Source organism: Antechinus flavipes, chromosome 5, assembly GCF_016432865.1.
Source record: "Antechinus flavipes isolate AdamAnt ecotype Samford, QLD, Australia chromosome 5, AdamAnt_v2, whole genome shotgun sequence".
Lineage (NCBI taxonomy): Eukaryota > Metazoa > Chordata > Mammalia > Dasyuromorphia > Dasyuridae > Antechinus > Antechinus flavipes.
This window is the reverse complement of record NC_067402.1, coordinates 325,087-350,257: the sequence shown is the minus strand read 5'-3', so window position 1 is coordinate 350,257 and position 25,171 is coordinate 325,087. Positions and strand designations below refer to the sequence as shown.

The 25,171-nt window shown below is 38.5% G+C and overlaps 1 long non-coding RNA gene and 1 pseudogene across 2 annotated transcripts; both read right to left on the bottom strand.

Moving 5' to 3' along the window:
• Positions 1-4,290: 4,290 nt before the first annotated feature.
• LOC127564354 (uncharacterized) lies at positions 4,291-8,498 on the bottom strand. Of its 2 annotated transcripts, XR_007954240.1 has the most exons (3): positions 8,270-8,498; positions 5,422-5,542; positions 4,291-4,714 (listed from the first exon to the last, which is right to left on the bottom strand). It is a non-coding gene; the product is annotated as an uncharacterized LOC127564354 (long non-coding RNA). The 2 variants fall into 2 exon arrangements; XR_007954241.1 differs by lacking the exon at positions 5,422-5,542.
• A 2,962-nt stretch (positions 8,499-11,460) lies between these two features.
• Positions 11,461-25,171, bottom strand: part of LOC127564765 (zinc finger protein 883-like) — a 30,915-nt pseudogene continuing 17,204 nt past the window's right edge.

The following is a 25,171-nucleotide window of genomic DNA, read 5'->3' as shown; positions in this document are numbered from 1 at the left end:
ATTCCCACTGCAAAAGCACTGCACATAATCTATGAAGATTGTATCATTCAGTGCCATGTCAAGGTTCAAAGAGTTGAGATTAGACCTTGTTGCATAGTTCTGCTGATACAGAAGGGATCGGGTAAAATACTACACATAGTCCTGTTCAAAGAATTGGCTTCACATACAAAATTAGAGGGAGTAAAGAGAATGTAGCCTTCGAGCCTGGAAATGTCCAATTCAGGAGGAATTGAGGTCAGGTGAGATGGGTCCAGAGGGCCCAGATTGGCACTGCCCTACGTAATTGGCCCCCAAATGGGAACCTTTTCATTAACATTGACTATTACAGTCATGAATCCTGAGTTCTGGTATAGACTCAACCGTTAGATAGTAGTGAGACATTCTCCTATTCATGTCCCCTTACAGGGCATCGTTTCCTCATTGATTAATGGAAGGAGTTAACTTTCTAGAAGTTGTTGAATTAGACCATTTCAGGTTTCAGTTGTGGGGAATAGATAAGGTGAAGAACTTATAGGAATGTATGAATTCTTTTTCTGTATTTTATTATTTCTGTGTCTCCCCTATGACTTGTATAATATGTGCAGGCTCATTTCTACTTGAGCCTTGGCCAGCTAGAAACATATTTAAAACATATTTACTTAACCAGAGCTGATGACATTTATTGGTATTTGACACTTATCGATATTTAGTCTATTAGCTGAACCACTATCTGCTTGATTAAGCCTGAAGGCCTGACTTTCTGTTTCCTAGAAATCAGGAGATTTCAGGGAAACAGAAACCTTCCATTCCAATCTCCCCAAATAGCAACAACCAATTAGATGCTTTCCCCCTCCCCTTCTCAATGCTCTCTTACTTGTGATGTAATTTTTTTTGATATTTCTTTTATTTTATTTTATTTAATAATAACTTTATATTGACAGAATCCATGCCAGGGTAATTTTTTTACAACATTATCCCTTGCACTTGTTTCTGTTCCGATTTTTCCCCTCCCTCTGCCCCCTCCCCTAGATGGCAAGCAGTCCTATATATGTTAGATATGTTGCAGTATATCTTAGATATATGTTTGCAGAACTGAACAATTCTCTTGTTGCACCGGGAGAATTGGATTCAGAAGGTAAAAATAACCCGGGAACAAAAACAAAAATGCAAATAGTTCACATTCATTTCCCAGTGTTCTTTCTTTGGGTGTAGCTGCTTCTGTCCATCATTTATCAATTGAAACTGAGTTAGGTCTCTTTGTCAAAGAAATCCACTTCCATCAAAATATGTCCTCATACAATATCGTTGTCGAAGTGTATAATGATCTCCTGGTTCTGCTCATCTCACTTAGCATCAGTCCATGTAGGTCTCTCCAAACCTCTCTGTATTCATCCTGCTGGTCATTCCTTACAGAACAATAATATTCCATAACATTCATATACCACAATTTACCCAGCCATTCTCCAATTGATGGGCATCCATTCAATTTCCAGTTTCTAGCCACTACAAACAGGGCTGCGACAAACATTTTGGCACATATAGGTCCCTTTCCCTTCTTTAGTATCTCTTTGGGGTATAAGCCCAGTAGTAGCACTGCTGGATCAAAGAGTATGCACAGTTTGATAACTTTTTGGGCATAATTCCAGATTGTTCTCCAGAAATGGTTGGATTTGTTCACAACTCCACCAACAATGTATCAGTGTCCCAGTTTTCCCGCATCCCCTCCAACATTCATCATTATTTTTTCCTGTCATCTTAGCCTCTCTGACAGGTGTGTAGTGGTATCTCAGAGTTGTCTTAATTTGCATTTCTCTGATCAATAGTAATTTGGAATACTCTTTCATATGAGTGGTAATAGTTTCAGTTTCATCATTTGAAAATTGTCTGTTCATATCCTTTGACCAGTTATTGTGGTGTAATTTCTTGTATAAAAGCTATGTATCTTTACTACTTCTTTAGCCCTCCTACCACGAGCTTTCTCTTTCTTATCTCCCGATGGGATGGCTCATCCTCCAGAGGTTTTCAATAAACAACTTTTCTGCCTTCTACTGAATGATCTCTGAGTAGTCATTTTGGGTAAGGTTTTTAGACAACATCCCTCAACAGTTACACCATTTTAGGATGATGGAATCATAGAGGATTATAGAGATTATAGATTATAGATTATCAACCCTTCATTTAACAGATGAGTAAACTGAGTCCTGTAGAGAGAAGTGATTTTTCCAAGATCACATGTAACAAGTAGTACCCAAATGATTTGAAATTTCAAGTCCCGGTCTACATGTTTTGTCTTGTAATTCTCTAATACTCAAAGAGAAGTCTTGAAGGGAGGAACTCAGTTTCTTTCTTTACCAATTCATAATATCCAGGGAGTAGGGGGACAGAAAACTTCTTTAACTGTGGATCCAGGAAGACTTGTCCTAAACCCACTTTAGGAACTTATTTCCTGAAAGAACTCAATTTCTCAACTAATTTGGTTTCCTCATCTGTAAAATGGGTGTCAATTACCTCATAGGGTGGTTGTCTAGATTAGATGAAATAGCATATGTGAAACTTTGCAAACCTTCCAATGCTCCATCAGTGCTAGCTCTCCTTGGTTTTCCTAGACCAGTTACTTTATATGATTCTATGATTCTTATTTTTAAAGAAAAGTAGAACAGAAAATAAGGTTCATTGCCATACATATCAAGTTGAAAAGAGGTTCCAAGATACCAGAGATTTTCAACTTTTATTTTTCTCCCCCCGGCTTAGTTCAAAATTATAGTTGAATAAAAATCTCATTTATTAAGAAATATTCTGAGTCTTCCTCCTAACTTTCAAATGCAAGGATGCCTAAGTTTTACTGGAGGGTTCAGTGAAGGTGGGATGGAGTGGGGTTGGGGGATATATTTCCTTTCCCCAGAGTGCTTTGCAAACTATGAAGGCAAGGATTCTTACATAAATACAGTTTAGGGACACCTCCTGTTTTTGTACCTTCCGTCAGTCAGTGCATAAGCAGAAAGAGTACCAGTAGGAAAGACTTCACTTGATATCACCATTGTGCCCATTAGTAATGAAATGTAAACTAATTCATGTTGTAAATATCCCCATGAGGTTAAAGCATTAGCCCATCAACTGGTGGTGCCATTAGGGAAATATTAGCGCTGGATTCCATAGTAATCATTCTATAATTCTTTATCGTTTAGCATTCCAGGGTTTCACATGGCATTGCTCCTTATCTGGAAGGGGAAAAAACAAAAAAAACAAACAAACCAAAAAAAAAAAAACTTGTTTCTGACCCTCCTTCTCCCTCCCCCTTACTTCCCTTCCCTGAGATCATGGATGATGTGGGATATTTTTTTTTTTCCCTCTGCTACCTATGTCAAATCCATTTTATTTCTTTCTGGTCATCTCAGTGGTATTGGGGAGGGGGAGGTGTCTGGAAGCAACTGATGTAGAGAGAGAATTTTTTAAATTAAAAAGGGAAATGGGTAGAAGAGAAATTAAAAAGAAAAAGAAGTTTTTTTTTTCTTCTCCACATCAGATGTGGGCAGTAGGAAAATGAGGAAGGATTCCCCAAGTTCTTTGGGTGGTTGACAGCAGCATGGCTTGATCCTCTTGTCTCTTGCTTTTCAGGGAAAGCAGGACCAAACCACTGGGTAGATCACTTGTTCCCTGACCATTAGCCTCCTCTTACCCAGGGGAGTATCTCTAACAGGTCATCTTAGGTACAGTAAGCATCTTCTCCATTTCTTGTGGTGTTAGTATAGGTGTCAGGGGTGGGCAGCATGAGGGTGGCCAGAGAGAGGTTTTCAAATTAAAAATGTAAAGAGAAAGAGGTAAGGGCATCATGTTTAGTCTCGAATCTGGCTCTGTGTGGGCAGGGCTGGGGAGAGTGCACAGCTGCTGCGGTGGCAGAGGTGGAGGAATGGAGGCCAGTCTCCCTAAGATCCTTACGTGGCTGATACAGCCACTTACAGAGTAGGGGGAGGGGAGAGAAAGGTAATGATTCTGTATCTTGCAGGAAGCCCCAGGTGTTGCCACTAAGAGACTTTGGAGAGAGGAGGAGTCACTGAACTAGGTTGGTCCAATCTGCCCTGACCTCCCTGCCCAAGTCTTCCCTGCTTGTGGGCACTATCCTTGCAACTTAGGAACTGAAGGACTGAGAGGGACAGCAAGCTTACAGTCTTCTCGGGGGCTTCAACTCTTCCCAGGTGAGCACACACAGAGTGGGAGAAGGGGGGGGGGGGGAGAGAAGAATCAGTCAGGGTTGTTTGTGCTGTGTAAGGAATACAGTCCTCTCGTTGACTTGCTAGAAAGACAGAGGAAGACTGTAAAGCTGGCTTACTTTATTTTCTGGTTGTGGCTCCAGTGTTTGCTTGTACTGAGTTACTGATGTCTGGAAACTTTCTGGAATCTGTGGTGACAGGGAGAGAGGCCACTGACACCCAGGGAAAATCCAGAACGGTCTTGATGTAGATGGTTCTTGAGTCGAACCTTCCAGGAGCTTAGTGGTTTCCATGAAGAATTCATTAAAAAAAAAAAAAAAAGGAATTCTTTGTCTTATAGCATGAACAAGAGGGAGTTTTGGGTGGGCACAGTGTGGGGCATGATTCTTAGTTATCCCATCTTTCGAGTTCTTCTCCTGTGGATACAGACCAGAGATCTGACTCAGGTGCTTTCATGTGATATTTAGAAACTCTTTCAGAATGGAAGATATACTGCAATCTGGGAGTGAAAAGGGAAGAAATCATTTCTGTATTTAAAAAAAAAAAAGACAAGTCAATTATTAAATGCTGTAAGATATTATGATGGTTAAAAGTGATGATTGATAGCTAAGTAGGAACAAAAAGACCTTATTTTAAAAGATGCCACTAATACACACTCACATATATATCTATACATACATATATATCTATATATATATATACATACATACATATACACACACATACATACACATACACACACACATACAGATTTCAAATAAATAAGATTTGGATAAAAAAAATCTCCTGGTATATGACTAAAAAAGATTCAAATCTCTTTGTGAATGATATAAGATGATACCTCATTTGTTTGGGAACAGTTTCACATTTTGAGTAGGCAGGAATGATCTTTCATTCATTAAAAACTAGATAAATGAATGTATAGGAATACAGTGTTGAGGTATTAAACTGATGGATGCTTATGGGGAAGCTTCCAAGCGACCGGCATGATCCATATTTCAGTTCAATTGTAAGTAACTCTTTAACTTGGGATAAAACTTCCAAAGAAAGGAAATCATATAAACATATCTAGGCTGAGGTATGTTGTTTAACTGACTATTGATTGAATAGGAAAAGTTTGGGAAGTTGTGAATATGTGCAAGAAACATGTGCAGGAAACATGACTCCAATAATATTCAGAGGCTCTCCTGTAATGTATGAGAATTAGGAAGAAGAAATAATGGAGTAAAAAAACCTGATGCTGGAGCTTGAGGAAGAGAATTGAAGGCAGCTCCGGGGAGCTTCAAGGTTGCTCAGGTTCTAGCAATTAGAAGTCCTCAGTTCCCAGTAGGACTCAGCTGAGGGAGTCTTGACTGCTGGGGGAGAGAAGCAATTTCTTTGGGCAAGAGGTTCAGTGACAACTCCTACCCTTCCATGTTACCTCCTCTCTTCTCTTTCTAATGATGAAGAAACTATGTCCACAACATCAGGTGACTCAGTCATCACCACATGGAAACTTAAGGGCCAGTCTGGGAAAATCTTTCTAATGAAATAGCCCAGGCAATAAAATTCAAGACAGCCGCAATGAGGAAGATTTAGAATTTATTTGGTACCGAGCTTGGGACAGAGTTCTAATCGAATTCCGTGCTTTACAGAACTAAAGACAGCCTTATAAGCATTTCTGTTCGGCTTGTTACATTTTGATCTGTGATTTGCATTTTACAACAGGAGGGTGGGAGAAGATATTTTAACATAGATAGGATCAGTTTCGAATACCAGAGTACCACCCACCCGGAACAGATACCCTTAAGGGCATTGTTGAGCCGGCCTTTTGAAATACAAAAGAAATCCCCCAATCTAGCTGAGCAAACTTTCTTCTGCTGGCCCGAGTTGGAAAGGAGGGATTTGTCCATTTCACTAACAATTGGAGATATGCTAAGGTGGAACTTAGAGACTTCTCTAGAAGTCGTAGACGACTGTAGGATCTCCCTGCCTAGATATATATATTTTTTTTTATCAGAGCAGAGATGACAGTTTGCTAAGCATATAATGTCCATGGGGGTTATTATTCTGTCACTGTTATCTTGGATTAGATAGTTGAATTAGAATCCTCTGATTCTGAGAGTTTGTGATCAGATTTCTTGCAGAAAGAAGATGGACATTAGCTGACTTGAATCATTGCATTGAGTAGAATAGCTAAGTTTTTCTCTTTCTGAATTGATTATGCTACAGGATTGCTGTTTTTGTATACCATGTCCTGGTTCTGTCCACGAGTTTATATCAGATCATGTAAGTCTCCCCAGGTATTTCTGAAGCCAGTCCCCTTGTCATTTTTTATTCTTTAGTTCTTTTTTTTTTTTTTCTTTCCAGAGTCAATTGGCCAGGGTTGCACAGTCAGGAATTGTTAAGTGTTTGAGGGCACATTTGAATTCAGGTCCTCCAGACTTCAGGGCTGGTGCTCTATCCACTGAATCACTTGGCTTCCCACTTATCATTTCTTATAATAGAGAAATTTCTATGCGATTTAAGTAGCAGTAGATGTTATCTCATTCTCTGTGCAGTGGTTATAACAGATGTTGTTATTCCCTGTTTATAGTTAGGAAACTGAGGTTGAGAACCATCAACTACCTCATTGAGGAATTAAATGCCACTCACTGAAGAAATATCAGGGGCAGGATTTGAATCCAGGCTTTTCTGACTCTAGGACTACTCTTCTATGTCTTTACACACATACTTTACTCTATTAGAGACAATAGAATTCAATGAAAAGAGCTTTGCATTTGGAGATTTCCACTTTTGTGACTACAGACAAAGGACCTAATCTTGGAACTGAGCCCATGCTCTGGAGGTATTATCTTAGTACTTAATTCCAATGATAAACCTGGTTCCAACTACAAGATGGCCTCAGGGTTCTAAGGGTGCTCTTGTTTCAGGGAAATATTTTTGTACTGTTGTCCATGTTTACAATTTATCATCCAGTAGAGTAGGTCAGCACATTTCCAGGTCTACAGGAAAACACCTGGGAGGTGCTAGTTGCACCTCGGAAATTGGCAAACCACACACATATACTTTTTTTTTTCATTTGGAGAGCCATTTAAACATTTCTCAGCATACCACTGATAACCATACCTCAAGTGCTTTAAATGGTCTTTGGCAACTGTGAAAACCTTCCATAGACTCGAAAATTCACCCGTGGAACACAAATTCTTTTTTAAAATAGTTGTTTATCCATCCATCCATCCAGTCATTTATTTTTTACCTATTTATTTATTTTTTTATTTATGGATTTTGAATTTTCTCCCTCATCTCTTCTCCTCACTCACCTATTGGGAAAATGAGCAATATGATACCCATTACACAGGAATGGAAATTGCCTGAAGGAGGGACTTTTTGGTTTCAGTCTTTTTATCCCTAGTCTCTGGCACTGTGCTGGACACCAAGTGAACGCTTAGGACCACATGGGAGAACAAACACCATAAACAAGGATGGGTTTACAGACACAGATGTGCTCAAAAGGATAAACAGAACATATTTTGGAAGTGAATTCATAATGATGTCATGTATTTTTGTAGCTGAATATCTATAGTCTTAAAGTGACTGAATTTTTTTCTCTTTCTCTAAATGTCTTAGATGTAGAAGCAAACTTGCAAACCTAGAACCCTATCCCACACTCCTTTTAATTTCCTGGGATCCATTTTTTTTTTTTTTTTTGGATAAAAGGCTTTTAAAAAATTCAGTCTCAATAAGATTATTCTTCAAAGTGGAAAACTACTTCTGTTGCACTATCTTGAGGATTCTTCATAAGTACCTGAATTTCCCTTATCAGCGATGGATTTTAGCCTTTAAGCCCCTTCAACCATCAAATATTTTATTAAAATAAAACAGATTTCCTAGAAAGTGAAAATGTCAGGAGCCTTTAAACTAACATTTATCTTTAAAAAAATTTTGAAGTACAAATTCTCTATTTCCTTCCCTCCTTGTCCTTTCCACCCTTTGAAAAGACAAGTAATTTGATATACATTATACATTTGCAGTCATGCAAAACATAGTTACATGCAGATTAAATAAATGTAAGAGAAATAAAGTAAAACATATGCTTCTACCTTCACCTGGATTCCATCAGTTCTTTTTCTGGAGCTGCAGAGCATTTTTCACAATGAGTCCTTCATATTTGTCAGGCCAGCTCCGTCATTCCCAGTTCTTCACTGTGCAATCTTGCTGTTACCCAGTGTACTGTTTTCCTCATTCTGCTAACTTCGTGTAAGTCTTCCCAAGTTTTTCTGACAGTATCATTTCTTATTATATAACAGTACTCTCTCAACACCATGCAGAAGTAGCAGCAACAGCAGCAATAATACTTTGGCTCAGTAGTGGGGAAGCTGCCAGTAATTGTCATACAATCAGCATGTTGCTAATACGTCATTGGCATATTGTTACCACTGATGGAAGCATTATTGTGTAACTGGTATGTCTGGGTTGGGTGGTTGGCTTTAGTGGCAGAGTTAGTGTGTACTCATATAGTCGGCCCATGTCTTCTACATTTCATTAGAAAGTATTAGCATCTTTTATCATTATGGAACTTTTCCCTTCTTCTTTGCTAGATTGTCTATAGTGTCTCGGGTTTTTCTTTTCACCCCTCCAAAGCTGAGGATTCTACTGTTCCCTTGGGACAGAACAATTATTTCCATAGGTTGCCAAGACATATCACAAGCTTATGTTCTGAGAATATTAGAACATACATTGATTACCCATTTTTTGATGAAGACTGACATGCTCACAGAAAAGTGGGGAGATGGGGATCACAAAAGTCCAATCTCTCCAGCATAGTGTCTTTGGGGTACTGTGGCCCTTAGTGTAGCCCCTTGAGAAAGCAGAGATCTTACAACTAAGCTGGTTAAGCTGGGACTTTTTATGTAAGAGGCCAGCATGTCCAGGAGGATGCTTCTGGTCAGAGGTCTGTCAGTGAGATGCATAGATTTGGGAATTTAGACATGGAGGGGACTGAAACACCAGTGGGCTTAGAACATATGCTAATTAGGACACTGGACACTGATATACTACCTGGGTAGCTATGATTGATTAAAGCAAGACTTCAAAAAAAAATTCCATATCTCCCTAAAAGCAGTGATTGTTTTCATTCAGATCCCCTTGGCTGAAGTGATCCATGAACCATCCAGGATCATATTCAGTATAAAATGCATTATCTGTGAAAAACTATCTTAGGGGGTTTCCCCTTGACATCTGAGAAGAAATCTGAAACAAAAAGAATCAAATTCAGCTGGAATCCATTTTGTTAGCTCCTTTCCCAGTAATCACCTCCAATATTCATAAGGTATAAATTCTCTATCTGCGGAAGTACTTAATTGACTACCACTCCTAGAAAGTGAGAGGAGCTGGGCAACACATATGCTTTATAGAATGAGAAAAGCCCTATATGTAACTTTTTCAGTGATCTAAAATCAATCTGCTACACTGTGCACTGAGGGCAGTCAGTCCTGGGTTTCAGATTGATAGATGCATAGAGTAATACAATGAACTGAATTGATGTCCTTTGAGCATCAATAGCTACTTCCAAGGGCATTTTTATTTAGAAGTTTATTTCTAACATGGAAATGATTTTAATATGACAGATTGACTACTGATGGTGAAAATTATGAAACAGGATCTGGAAGGGTATATAGGGAAGTTATACCATTGAGCCACCTTAGTTTCAGCGGACTCTAACCTTGATTTGAAAAGTGACTCCTTCCTTGAGTGGATGTCCAGAGTGACCCTGGACACGTCATTCAAACCCAGTTGCTTCAAGTGCCAGTTGACAGGATGAGATTTGACAGGATCACATAACTGTACCAATCCTCAAAAGATGCAATTGGCAGAACTTTTCCCTGAATGTGTTTTATAAATAAAATCATCAGAACATAGAGGTGCAACCTAAATGACCACATTTAAGAATATGCTTTTGGAAGTGATGAATAAATTCAAGGAATTGGGTCTAGTAGATAGAGTGCCTGAAGAATTAGGTGGCTGCAGCAGCAATTGGAACAAACTTTGCAAAGGAAAAAAAGAGCAAGGAAAGGAAATGACTATCTAATAACTCTATAAATAGCTGAGGAAAGAAGAAAAGAGAAAGGAAAAAGACCAAGATATAACCACTTGTGGTGTTCTCTTCTTTTGTATAATATACGATGGTGCTCTGTGAGAGCAGGTTTCTTGGGGAGGTTTCTGTAGGCAGCCTTAGTTTCAGTTCAGAGTAATAATCATTTCAAATGCAGCCAGCTGATAAAATCCAAACCTTTATTTTTTCCTTCCAAGTCTTATCTCTTTCCTTGGGCCGGGTTAGCTTTCTTAGAGGCCTATCTCTCTGCTTGGTTCCAAGAGCTCTTGCAGCTTGTCGTTTGCCTCTGTTTTCTTCAGCCTCCAGCCAGCACAAAGGTGGAAGATGGAATGAATCTGACTCCCCCTCCTAGAATGGGCTTCTGTATCTCCCAGAGTGCTCTTTGGCCCTGAGAGCTTCTTGCTTATATGCTGTTCACTGAGTACACACCAATCATTATATCACTGGGAAACCATTATTTGTTGTAAGATTAAATCAGTGCTAAACTAGATTTAAACATTGTCTCCTCGATTCCACTTGTTTCAAGTTCTGACCCATAACATCTCCTCGTAGGATCAGATCAATCATACTGAACCATGTTAAATTAGATAATTATTGTCTCTATCAACTCTAATGAGTTAATACTTTGTAAGGATTCCAATACCCACTGAATTCAGAATCCAGGAAATATTATGGAGAAATAAGGATTGCTTAAAGGAGAAATTCAAAGAGAGAAGAAAACAATAGAATGGGAAAGACAAGACATCTCAAGAAAATAAGAGATATCATTTCACATACCAGCAAACTAATGCTGAAGGTTGTTCAGGTCAGGCTTCAGCAACGTGAGAATTAGCAGAAGAGCCAGATGGTTTTCAAAGTCTCTGATCAGCTAGAGAACAAATGGATTAAAGAGAAAGCAAGGGAGTTTCAGGGGGAAAAAATCTACTTCTGGTTCACTGATTAGACTAATGCCTTTGGCAGTATGAATCACAACAAAATGTGGTGAGTCCTCAAACAGATTGGAGAATCAGATCATCTTGTCTCCTGAGGAACCCTCATGAGGGCCAAGAGGCAAGTTAGAATTGAATATGGAACAAGTGATTAATTTAAGATTGGGAAAGGAACCCTGCAAGGTTGCAGTCGCCTTATTTATTTCACTTGTATGCAAAGTATTTTATGTGAAATGCCAGCCTGCAGGACTCAAAAGCTGAAATTAAAGTCACCAGCAGTAATATTGACAAAGCCAGTCTCAGATATGCAGATGGAACCACTCTGATGGCAGAAAGTGACAAGAAATGAAGAAGGCTCTTGAGAGCTTGGAAAAGGGAAGTATGAAAGCTGGCTTCCTCCCTGGGGTGTGAGAAGAAATACAGGGAAACGATTAAAGACTTTTTATAAGTCTCTGATTAAGAGCAAACTGTTTGCTTATGCTTTGTGAAAATGTTATTAATAATTACTGGTTATTACTGATAGTATTCTCCAAACTTATCTTTACTAAGGTAATTTGAAAGAAAGATTGTGACTAACTTGTGCATGACAGGGTGATTCTACAGAACAAAACTGGGTATAGAAGAAAAGAGCAATTACCTCATAAAAATGGGACATGAAAAGAAGAGCTAATACAGATGATGGAGGTGGGAATGGAAGGCTGGCAATGTTGGTGTTGATCTCATCTATGCTGAAGAGAAAACAATATCCACATGTGGAGAGGTCTAGATCTTCTGAACTGTGGAAACAGAGATGGTACATTGGATAGAGTAACAGCCCTGGATTCAGGAAGACCCAAATTCAAAGCCAGCCTTAGACATATTAGCTATGTGACCCTGGACATGTCACTTAACTACATTTGCTTCAAGAAAGGTAAAAACAAAAAAACTGGGGGGTAGGATGAGATTGGGCCTTTTTCAAGGGTATATGGAATAAAATTAGGAAAGTAGAGGAAAGATAAGGAAAGTGAATTTAAAGATTTGATTTAAATAAAGAATAAGAGGATATGAAGCAAAGAGAAGGTAGTAGGGATAGGGCAAAAAGGAAAACTTCAAAGAAAAATAGGGAGTAATTATCAGAGGGAGATTCAAATGGTAAACAGAACTTTGTTAAATCTGAGAATACAAGTCATTTCCCCAGTTGATAAATGAAATGAATGGGCAGTTTTATAAAGAAAAAAAAAAATCAAAAGAATTTATAGTCAAAGGGGAAAAAAAAAGCTCTAGATCATTGTTGATTACCTTGAAATGACATTTTATACCTACCATATTGGCTAAAATGATCAAAGAGTGGAGGGGACATGCTAAAGTCTTCCCTAGCTTATGAATTTTACTGACAGGGGCAGCTAGGTGGACTAGGACACAGATGCTTTATCAGTGGAACTGTGAATGGATCCAACCATTCTGGAGAGCAATTTGGAACTATCCTCAAAAAGTTTCCAAACCGTGCATACCCTTTGATCCATCAGTGTTCCTACTGGGATAACATCCCACAGATCTTAAAGGAGGGAAAGGGACCCACATGTGCCAAAATGTTTGTGGCAGCCCTTTTTGTAGTGGCAAGAAAGTGGAAACTGAGTGGGTGCCCCTCAGTTGAAGAATGGCTGAATAAATTATGGTATATGAATGTTTTGGGATATTATTGTTCTGTAAGAAATGACCAGCAGGATGAATACAGAGAGGCTTGGAGAGACCTATATGAACTGATGCTGAGTGAGATGAGCAGAACCAGAAACAACAAGACTATAAGATGATCAATTCTGATGGATGTGGTTTTCTTCAACAATGAGATGATTCGAACCAGTTCTTCTTGTTCAGTGATGAAGAGAGCCATCTAAACCCAGAGAGAGAACCATGGGAACTGAGTGTGGACCACAACATAGCATTCTCACTCTCTCTGTTGGTATTTGCTTGCATTTTGGTTTCTTCTCAGTTTTTCTTTTTCTTCCTTCTTGATTTGACTTTTTTGTGCAGCAAGATAACTCTATAAACACACACATATTATTTTTTAACATGTATTTTAACATATTTAACGTGTATTGGACTACTTGCCAGCTAGGGGAAGGAGTAGAGGGAAGTGTTATGGGCTAGAACTCTGAAACAAGGATTCTTACAATGTGTTAAATTGGTGGAACTGATAAAGACTACAGTAGTTCAGTACATATATTTAGTACTTACTATAGTTCTACAAGATTCACACCTATGAGAAGAGAGAAGACAAACTCAGCCAGATTTAGAGGGCAGAGAAGATAGAAGGCTGAAGCCTGAAGCATAAGCCCTCCGACTATTCATTCACTTCATCTCACACTACCTTGATGGCAGGATCTCCTCATTTTAGCTTCTCCAATGAAACCAAGAGTCCGGAAGGCCAAGCTCCAAGTGAAGGAGATAGGACTTTGAAAGAAATAATAAAGGATTTTAACTCCTGGCTACTTGTGTGATGATTACTCTGAACTGAAACAAAGGCTGCTTCCAGAGACTCCAAAGAGAACATTACAAGGAAGGAAGGGAAAATTTGGAACAAGGTTTTGTAAGTATCAATGTTCTCTACCTAAGTCACTTTCCTTCTTACTCTAATGCTTTTACCTTTCTTCATAGATCTGGCAAGAACCAATCCTTTTTTTTTATATATAAAACCCTTTCCATATTGATTAAAATTTTAAGGTTCCTCTCCAGTGTGGATTCCCTGATGTTCCTTTATGTTTAAAAGTCTTTCCATACTGGTTATATTCATAAGGGTTTTCTCTAGTTTGGACCCTCTGATGTTGAGTAAGAGATTCCTTTTTTCTAAAAGCCTTTCCACATTGCTTACATTCATAAGGTTTTTCTCCATTGTGGATTCTCTGATGTGCAGCAAGATGGGTCTTTTTTCTGGAAGCCTTTCCACACTAGTTACATTCATAAGTTCTCTTTACAACATGTATTTTATGAAGAGGAAAACTATTTTTATATTTGAAAGTCATTTCGTATTGGTTACATTCAATAGGTTTCTCTCTAATGTGGATTCTCTTATGTCCAGTAAGAGCCCACCTTTCTGTGAAAACTTTTCCATTTTGATTATGCTCATAAGATTTCTCTCCACTGTGGATTTTCTCAAGTGTATCACAGATATCTTCCCAAGAGAAGTTACCAGGATCACCACTGATAAATCTTGGCTTGTGAGTTTCTATTACAGGAAGATTTAGCTCTGGAGTACTTTGCTTCATTTCAAGTCTGATTTCTTTCTGAGGAAAAAAAAAAAGACAACAATAAAACAAATACAGACACTATATTCCCACACATATGTATTTATATCCTCTTCCCTCCTTCTATAGAATAGAAACTAAGTAATTTTGTACTTCCCAAAATAGCCATTACATGTCCATAATCAATGACTTAAAAATCATATTAGCTCACATCCTAAGGATGATTTAGTTTCTAATGAGCTTTCTGCTCAAATATATTGGATCCTTATAGTAAGCCTGTGACAGTACAGAAAGTACCTTTATTCTCACTATGCACCAAACTGGTCAAAAGCTCAGAATAGTTGAGTGAGATGATCCAAATCCCAGCAGTTCAGACTGGAATTCACACCCTTTGGATGGGTATGCTCTCACTATAGTATTTGATAAATTATCTCCACTCTCATTTTCCCCCTTTCCTTTTCATTGTCTGTACTCCCTGATTGTTGTTTTTTAATTTATTTTTTCTACATTATCTGAGGTCACATTTGCTATACTAGCACTTTTGATTTTCACTTTTCTTTTTCTTTTTTTTTTTTTTTTTTTGCACTTTATCTTAAGGTGTAAGTGGTTTAGTTCTGATCCATTACTTTTTTTTTTAAGATAGCTATTACTAATTACTTTAAAATAATTATCATCGTATCCCTATACATATTATTTTAACAAACACAATTTTAAAATGTGCATTAAATTGTCCACATCTAAAAATACCATCTCATGAAGAAATTTGAGTTAATCATCAGAAAGATAGATAGAAAAGAATAGAAATATTATTTCAAGTCTTTAATTGAGAACGTGATTCAAGGGATTTGACCCCAAAATTTGTCTGTGCTTTTCAAAGGGAAATTGCCCCCTAGGACAACAACTATGTGCACATATATACCTTAAAAACTATTTTTCTCGGTGATTTCAAACTCTTGTACTCAGGAATACACTGCTTTTGGGAATTATGCCATGATTTCATCAAATTGCGACTCCTCCTAAGTGCCATATATTTTTCTTATTTTCTCAACTGGACATCAGATTGTTTCCAAAATTCTAGGAAGGTTGGACATTCCTGTACAAATGGCCCCAGGCAAGAAAAGACCCTCAATGTCTGTCTCTCATTTCAGTAGAATAGTTCTTTCATTTTTGGGTTACCTATTAATCACATCTCATCAAACCTGTAGTCACCAGATCAGGATATTATTTGGACCTCCATTCCTGCAGCAGTGCTGACAGGCTACATGAAAACCATGGTCACTAGGATTACACAGTAGAGGCCATCAGGAAATCATTATGCAAGAAAACAATTTTTCTACAAAAACAGACCTAGAAATGTCATTCATGAAAATGCTGAGATTACTTTTTAATTTGAACCCTAACCCTAACTCCTCCTCTCCTTCCCCAGACCCTGGACTCAGAGATACTTTCTTTGATTGCAGATTTAGATTTAACAAGGGTAAAGTCCTTACCCAGGGAGAGCAGGTTCCAGGCATTCTCCAACATGACCTCCTTGTATAGCTCCTTCTGAGGCTCATCCAAGAGGCCCCACTCCTCCTGGGTAAAATCCACAGCCACATCCTAGAATGTCACCAACTCCTAAACCAACAAAAATCATATGATGTAGAGCTGAAATTCCCTTCAGAATTCAAGAATCCACTCCCCTTCAATTTCCAGAAGGAAACTGAACACACAGAGAAGGGATTTGCTCAAAGGTCACACCATTTGTGAGTGTCAGAGTCAGTTTCCAAGAACTGTGGTCTTCTTGAATTTTGAGAAAAGCATTTTATAGGATCAGTTGGAAAAAAAAAACCCCAAAAAACAAAACAAAAAAAAAAAACAACTGAGAAATGTTTTATGTGGAATGCATCTCCTTGTGGAATCAGGAAGAAAGTTTGTGTTTTATCTGTAAGGTAGATGGATCTGGGGAGAACTAGAGGGTGATGGGAAATTTCTTCCTCAGCAGAACTGATTCCAGTGATATATTCTAAAGAAAATTCTGCACAATGTTTGAGAGAAGCTGGCAAGTACAGCATGCTCTGGGAGAAAAAAAAAGGTTTATGTGATCATTTAAAAGAGACCAGAATTAAAGTAAAGATGTATTTTGTTTTCTGAGAAGCCAGAATAAAGTCTTATCTGATGAAAAATGAGAATTTTGAAGAGATATTTATCAGGATCTGGACTGCACTAAGTGGTAGGAGACAATTTCCAGTGGAGTCAAGTGGAATTACCTGTTGTCATATTGAAGGCCTAAGGTCATTCTGGGTATGATATTGTCATGGGCAAAACAGCTCACATTTGTAATTATACGTAATTGCTTTTATTTGTTTAAAGTATTTATTCCTTAATTATAACATTTCATTAGAGAAAAGTAAGAGTAACTAGAAAAGAGGCTTCCTTCATTAATTAAAAACTAATTCAGGGGCAGCCAGGTGAAACAGTGGATAGAGCATCAACCCTGAAGTCAGGAGGACCTAAGTTCAAATTTGACCCCAGACACTTAACACTTTCCTGGCTGTGTGACCCTGGGCAAGTCACTTAACCCCAATTGCCATAGTTAAAAAAAAAATCATGGGGACAATATTGCTAGATTCTGTATGAGAAATAAATGTTTTAAAGAGAATGCCTAGAAATCTATCATATTGGGACAGGAAGAATCACGATATTGAGTTAAAAACCAACAGACAGACAAGATATTGGGAAAGACGGACAGATCTGAGAACAGCCTTCTGCTTGGCAAGGCTTGTCTCTATTTCCACTCTGCTATATGGACACCATATGTTTGGCCAGTGCACTTAGATTCTACTGGTTTTCCATCTCATTTTTTCCTTTTTTGTTGATGTGATCTGTGGTGTGGGATTTAGCACTAAGTGATGGCAGGCACCCAAAGCTGGAGTTCAGTCATGTGAAGAATTTACTCTGGCCACACTCTTTGACAAAAGGTGGATTTATTTAGGGGAATAGGTTACAGGCAAAATGAAGGGATACCATAGCCGCCAGGAATGGTCCAAATGGAATAGAATTGGGAAAGCATGTGAAAGAGAAGTTCCTCACAGGAACTGCTAATTACTTAGTAGAAAGGGAGTACCTCTAAATCCTAAATTTCCTAGGGCAAATATAGTAATAATTTCAAGGTTTCCTGACTTAGAATACTTTTGCTTTAACAATCTGTCAAGGATTCAGGAGCCTTCTGGCTTTAGAATCAGTGATCCCAAGGTCCCCCTGGCCTTAGAGTGCTATTGTTCTGATATTATGTCAGTGATTGTAAAAGTCTTCTGACATAGGAACAGAACAATATTTCTTCCTTAGACTTTAGGGAAGATACATTAGTGATCCTGAGACCCTCTGACCTAAGAGTGTGATTGTTCTGACAATTTATCAATGATTTCAAAGTCTTCTGGCCTTAGTATAGTCCCGCACACATTCCCAACTGATACATAATCTGGTGGTCAGTGATCACCAAGGTCCCAACACTCTTCCTGTAGCTCACTTAGGATCAGACTCTTAGAGTTCTCTAGGGTGAAGAGATCATGTGACTTCCTGCAACCTGGGACCCAAGGCCTGATCTTCTGGCTCTATAGACCTCTGGAAATAGAGACCATGTGACTTAGGCCTAGTCTCACAGACTTTTTGAGAAAGCTTCAGCCAGTCCTAATGAAAAGGAGAACCAGAGAGGCATGTTCCCTGCAGTGGAGCAGTGTTCTCCCTGTCCCCTGCAGTGATCCGCAGGATTCTGAAAGGAAGACACTATGGAAAGGAGGAGTCTGGGAATGGCCTGTAAGGAATGGCAGAAAGACCTACAGGATAGAGTTCAGAAGGGTCACCTTGGGGCCTTTCACTGTAGGAATAGTACAGGGAAAAGAGAAAGACCAGAGGGAGAGAGGGGCCAGGGATCAGAGGAGAAGAATCTAGGAAAAACAGAGAGGGAAGAGGGACTGTGAGGGGAAGGAGAGAACTCCTCATTGGAAAGGGGAAGAAAAAATGTATGAAATTTAAGAGATGAACACATGTTTAAAGAAAGTAGAGGTAAAGGACTTACAGCATCTTCCAAATAGGACAACAGGGATATACAAATTTCTTTGCAACATATGTAACTTCTACAAAAATTAAGCACTAGCATAAAGAGAGACTGCACCCAAATGTAAAAAGGTACAAATAATTAAAACATCCTTTCATTCCCTGTGAGAAATGGATGGATATTTATTTTATTTCCCCAGTTATGAGAATTAAATTGGAGAAATGAACTAAATTAGAAACCTGAAACCCACAAGGCCCTCAGAAAAGAATCAAGGGAGAATGTCATCTTCTCCCAAGGGAATGTAAGCTCCTTGGGGGCAGGGCCAGACTTTTGTAAACAGGGACACTGATACATTATTGGTGGAATTGTGAACACATCCAGCCATTCTCGAGAGCAATTTGGAACTATGCTCAAAAAGTTTTCAAACTGTGCATACCCTTTGATCCAGCAGTGTTACTACTGGGCTTATACCCCAAAGAGATCTTAAAGAAGAGATAGGGACCTGTTTGTGCAAGAATGTTTGTGGCAGCCCTCTTTGTAGTGGCCAGAAACTGGAAACTGAGTGGATGCCCATCAATTGGAGAATGGCTGAATAAATTGTGGTATATGAATGTTATGGAATATTATTGTTCTGTAAGAAATGATCAGCAGGGTGATTTCAGAAAGACCTGGAGAGACTTACATAAACTGATGCTGAGTGTAATGAGCAGGACCAGGAGATCATTACATACTTCTACAACAATACTATATGATGACCAATTCTGAAGGACCTGGCCATCTTCAGCAATGAAATGAACCAAATCAGTTCCAATGGGGCAGTAATGAACTTAATCAGCTACACCCAGCGAAAGAACTCTGGGAGATGACTATGAACCATTACATAGAATTCCCAATCTCTCTATTTTTGTCCACCTGCATTTTTTATTTCCTTCACAGGCTAATTGTACACTATTTCAAAGTTGGATTCTTTTTGTACAGCAAAATAACAGTTAGGACATGTATACTTATTTTATATTTAATTTATACTTTAACATATTTAACATGTATTGGTCAACCTACCATTTAGGGGAGGGGGTGGGAGGAAGGAGGGGAAAAATTGGAACAAAAGGTTTGGCAATTGTCAGTGCTGTAAAATTACTCATGCATATAACTTGTAAATAAAAAGCTATTAAAAAAGAAAGAAAGAAAGAAAGAAATGTCTTTGCCTGGAGGCCACGCAACCTGTGTGATAGACAAGGCTTATCTCCAAGACTACCACATTCTGCCTACTCTCTTTACTGGGCCCCATTAATTAGCTCCTCTAAAAAGTAACATACATTTAGGTAGCTGAGTGGGCAGATCAGTGACCTGGGTTCAGGAAAACCTGTTCAAATCTGAGCTCTGCCTCAATTTCCTTAACTGTAATGAGGATAAAAACAGCACTCACTTCAGAGAGTTGTTCTTAACATCAAACAGATAATATCTGTAAAGTGCTTAGCACAGCATAGTAGCAAATGCCACATAAATGCTCCTTCCCTCTCCCTTCTTTTTCCTGCATATGTCTCCTTTGGATCTCTCTTCAAACCTCTGTTTACCTCAGTTTTTACATCTGTAAATTCAGAAATAATAACAGTACTTATCTGCCAGGGTGATTGTGAGGATCAAATGAGACAATGATTGTAAAGAGCTTAGCACAGTGCCTGGTACCTAGTGCTGTGGGAGAGCATTTGGTTGGGAGTCAGTTGAGAACACTCTCACAGGATCATCTGAGACAAAGCTATATATCAGTTTATGGCAATTAGGTCTGGGGAAACAAGGCTTATTTATACCTCACAATTCTGGCTCTAAGCCATATTTAGTAATATTAAGATTGGAATAGAACACAAAAGTTGTTAGAATATTTAACCACAGAATCTACTGGAAAAAGAAATCATCAAAACATGTCTGCGTTTGAGGGACGTTTACTCGGGAAGCATTCCTTCTGGAGTGTCAGCAACTCTACACGTGCTTATATCAGGGATTTTAGAAAATATTTGCCAGTCATTTTCATAGGCTTGCCTAGGGCAGAGAGTCAGGGTTCCCTATGTTTCCTATAGTAGATAGGGAGTATACAATGGTTAACTTATGATGATAATTATATTCAGGCGCTCCTAATAGCAGTTCTCCTCTGTAATAAAACAAATTTTTAGCTTCATTCCTTTCTGAGTCTAAAAGGTTTATTTCACTGCCTTCAGAAGACAATATTTACATAAGAATTCCTGGTAAAGTAGAACCCTGGGTGGAAGTGGCACTCTCAAGTAGGGTAAAGGTTGTAGCTTGTGCCACTGAAAAAATGGCAATCTCTCCCCATCAGGTCCTTTCCAACCCTTCAGAGCTCCCAGAAGGGAGGTTGACTGACTCTTGGGAAATAACCAGCATGTAGGAGTTCTTGTCTACCTCCTTAAGCTATTTTATCTTGAATGCTACAGAGTATAATACCCAGGATAAGCAGGGATGACTGGATTGCCACATGTGTCTTTATTCTTCACAACATGTATCTTTGCCAGATCACATTGTATCTCCTTCAACCTGTTCTTTTACTCTTCTCTTTTGTGGTTTAGGGCCTGGCCATCCTTCCAGCCTCCCACGCTGTCAATTTCAGCCCAACATCTGTGTCATCATCCATTCCTCATCCTCTTCCAGCTGACATTTCCAATCAGTTGCCAATTTTTTGTTCTTCTCCCCCACATTTCTCTTGTCTGTCACTTTAATGCTCAGGAGGACTGTCCTGCCCCCAGCCCTCAGTCTGGATCATTGCAGTAGAGTGCTGCTTGATCTTCCTGCTGCCAGGCTCTCCCCTCCATTCCATTCTCTGTGCCCTGAAGCTGCAATGAGATCCCCCAAATGCCAAGCTACCTATGTCAATGCCTTATTCAGGAAATCCCAGTGTTCCTCACTGACCAACATCAAATATTATAATTTTCATGTTGATTGCTTCCCTTCAGGATTTCAAAGTTGGAATAAGCTTCATCATAGATACCATTCTTAATAGGGATACATACATGCATACACACATAAATATAATATATAATATATTAATATATTAAATATAATAATATAAATAATATAATAATATAAAATAAATATATTCATATAATAAATATAATATATATAAATAATAAAATATATATATATATAATGTATAAATAAGTACACACATCAGAGATACATGTTCAGAAGTGTTTTACTTATAGAGGTGAATGTAATCAAAATAGATAGGAGACTACTTCCTTTGAGATCATCTGTTCTCCCTCCTCCTCACTTTATAAATGAGAAAACATAGACCCAAGAAGGTTAACTTAATTTATTCAAGATCACTCAGGTAACAGGTGGCAGAGTTAGGATTTAAACTCATATCCTCTGGTCCCAAAGCTAGTATTTTTCCCACTTTAACAATCAGAATGTTGTTCAAGTGTTTTAGTGACATTGTGACCCAGTTGGGGTTTTCTTGGTAAGGATTCCAGAGTAGACGTTTCCTTCTCTGCCTCACTTCACAGAGGAGGAAAGAGGTCACTTAAGTAACCTACCCAAAGTAACACAGTGAGTGAGTGTCTGAGTCATCAGATTTGGACCGATGAATATAAAAGTCTTCCTTGTTCCAAACTAATGCTCAGTACTATTTTCCCTATATCCACAGTACTCTATTTGGTGCTCCACCTAACTGTCCAATAACAATAATAGCTAACATCAAAAAGTGCTAAGCACTTTACAATTATCTCATTTGATCTTCTCAACTATCCTGGCAGTTAGATGCTGTGATTAACCCCATTTTACAACCAAGGAAACTGAAGCAAAGGGGTTAAGTGACTGGCCCAATTTCATCCAGATAGTCTGAGGCTGGATTTGAACTCCCTTTGCCATCCCTTTGCTACCCTAGTTGCTTCTGGTGGTCACTATACAGCCTGAGGTATGACAGCTTGTGTTTCTACAGAAATATGCAAATAAGGGAAATATCCTGTGAAGAGAGCATCCTTTTGCGGATCTTATAACTCGAATTTAAAATTAGAACCAGACTAACTTGACTAAGAGTTGTGAAGGCAGAAAAGTAGAGTAAAGTTTGTAGCTTAGGTCAATTACCCCATAGGGTTGTTATGGAGATCAGATATAAAACTTTGCAAACCTTCGATGCTCCATCAGTGCTAGCTATCCTTGGTTTTCCTAGAGCAGTTACTTTATACCTAAAATGAATTATTTTTATATTTCTCTCCAAGACCACCTTATAATTTTTATTTTTTCAGGAAAGTAGACCAGAAAATGAAGTTCATTGCCATACATATCAACTTAAAAAGAGGTTCTAAGTTACCAGAGATTTTCAACTTTTATTTTTCTCCCCCCAGCTTAGTTCAAAGTTATAATTAAATAAAAATTACATTTATCAAGAAATATTCTGAGTCCTCCTCCTAACTTTCAAATACAAGGATGCCTAAATTGTACTGGAGGGTTGGGTGAAGGTGGGATGGAGTAGGGTTGGGGCATGTATTTCCTTCCCCCAGAGTGCTTTGCAAGCTATGAATGCATAGATTCCTACATAAGCCTGTGTACAATTTAGGGACATCTCTTCTTTGTACCTTCCTTCAGGTAGGGGGGGGAATAGAGGCCAGCCTCCTCAAGTTCCCTATGTGGATGATACAGCCACTTATAGGGTGGTGGGGGCAGGGAAGGGTGGTGATTCTGTATCTTGCAAGAAGCTCAGGTGTTGCAGATAAGAGACTTTGGAGACGGAAGGAGTCACTCACTGAACATGGGATGGTCCAACCCGCCCCTACCTCCCTGCCCAAGTCTTCCCTGCTTTTGGGCACTGTCCTTGCAGTTAGGAACTGAAGGGCTGAGGACAATGAGCTTACAGCCTTCTCAGGGGCTTCAAATCCTCTCCAGGTGAGCACACACAGATCGTGGGAAGAATCAGTCAGCATTATTTGTGCTGTGTAAGGAATCCTCTCGTTGACTTGCTGGAAGGGCCAGAGCAAGACTTAGTAAAACTGGCTTACTTTATTTTCTGGTTGTGGCTCCCATGTTTTCTTCTACTGAGCTACTGATATCTGGAAATTTTCTGGAGTCTGTGGTGGCAGGGAGAGAGGGCCACTGACACCCAGGGAAAATCCAGAAAGGTCTTGATGTAGATGGTTCTTGAGCTGACCCTTCCAGGATCTTAGTGGTTTCTATGAGGAATTCATTAAAAAATGAGTTCTTTGATGCTAAGTGAAATGAGCAGAACTAGGAGATCATTATATACCTCAACAATGACACTGTTTGAGGATGTATTCTGATGGAAGTGGATCTCTTCAATAAAGAGAGCTAATGGGGTAGAGGGAGGGAGGGGGAAAATCGGAACAGAAGTGAATGCAAGGGATAATGCTGTAAAAAATTACCCTGGCATGTGTTCTAGCAATAAAAAGTTATAAAAAAAAAAATTAACATTAGAAAAAAAACCATTTCTACAAAATCTTGTTGTGAAAGAAAACATAGATTTGCCCAATCCCAGGAAAAAAAAAAACACAAATAAACAAACACAATACTTCAAGAAAAATAAAGCAAAAATAAAAATATTCAGATTAAAAAAAAATAAAGAGAGCTAATTCAGTTTCAATTGATCAAGTATGGACAGAAGCAGCTACACCTAAAGAAAGAACACTGGGAAATGAATATTAACTACTTGCATTTTTGTTTTTCTTCCCGGGTTATTTATACCTTCTGAACCCAATTCTCTCTGTGCAACAAGAAAACTGTTCGGTTCTGCACACATATATTGTATCTAGGATATACTGTAACCTATTTAACATGTAAAGGACTGCTTGTCATCTGGGGGAGGGGTTAGAGGGAGGGAGGGGAAAAATCGGAACAGAAGTGAGTGCAAGGGATAATGCTGTAAAAAATTACCCCTGGTATGGATTCTGTCAATAAAAAGTTATTTAAAAAAAAAAAGAGTTCTTGAAGCTGTAACTTCTTTATCCTAAAGCATGAACAACAGGGAGTCTTGGGTGGGCGTAGTGTTGGGGATGATGCTTAGTTATTCCACCTTTCAGGTTCTCCTTCTATGAATACAGACCAGAGGTCTGACTCAGATGTTTTCATGTGATATTTAGAAACTCATTCAGAGTGGAAGATACACCTCAATCTGGGGATGAAAAGGGCAGAAATCATTTCTGTGTGAAGGAAAAGACTGAAGTTGATTATAAAATTCTGTAAGCTGTTGTGACTGTTCAAAGTGATAATTGGTAGCTAAAGAGGAACAAAAAAAGGACCTTGTTTTAAAACATACACACTAACACACACACACACATACACATAAACAGCTTTCAAATAAATAGATTTGGATTAAAAAAAAACACTTTGTGGCATGATTTAAAAAGATTCAAATCTCTTTGTGAATGATATAAGATGATACCTCACTTGTTTGGGAGCAGTTTCACATTTTGAGTAGGCAGGAAAAGATCTTTCATTTATTAAAAACTAGATAAATGAATGTAGAGGAGCACGGTGTCGAGGTACTACACTGATGGATACTCATGGGGAAACTTCCCAGCTATCAGCATGATCCATATTTCAGTTCAATTGTAAGTATTTAACTTTGGGTAAAACCCCAAAAGAAAGGAAATCATAAACATTTCAGGACTGAAGTATGTTTTTTAAAGAACTATTGACTGAATAGGAAAAGTTAGGGAAGAATTTTTGGAATGGAATGTAAT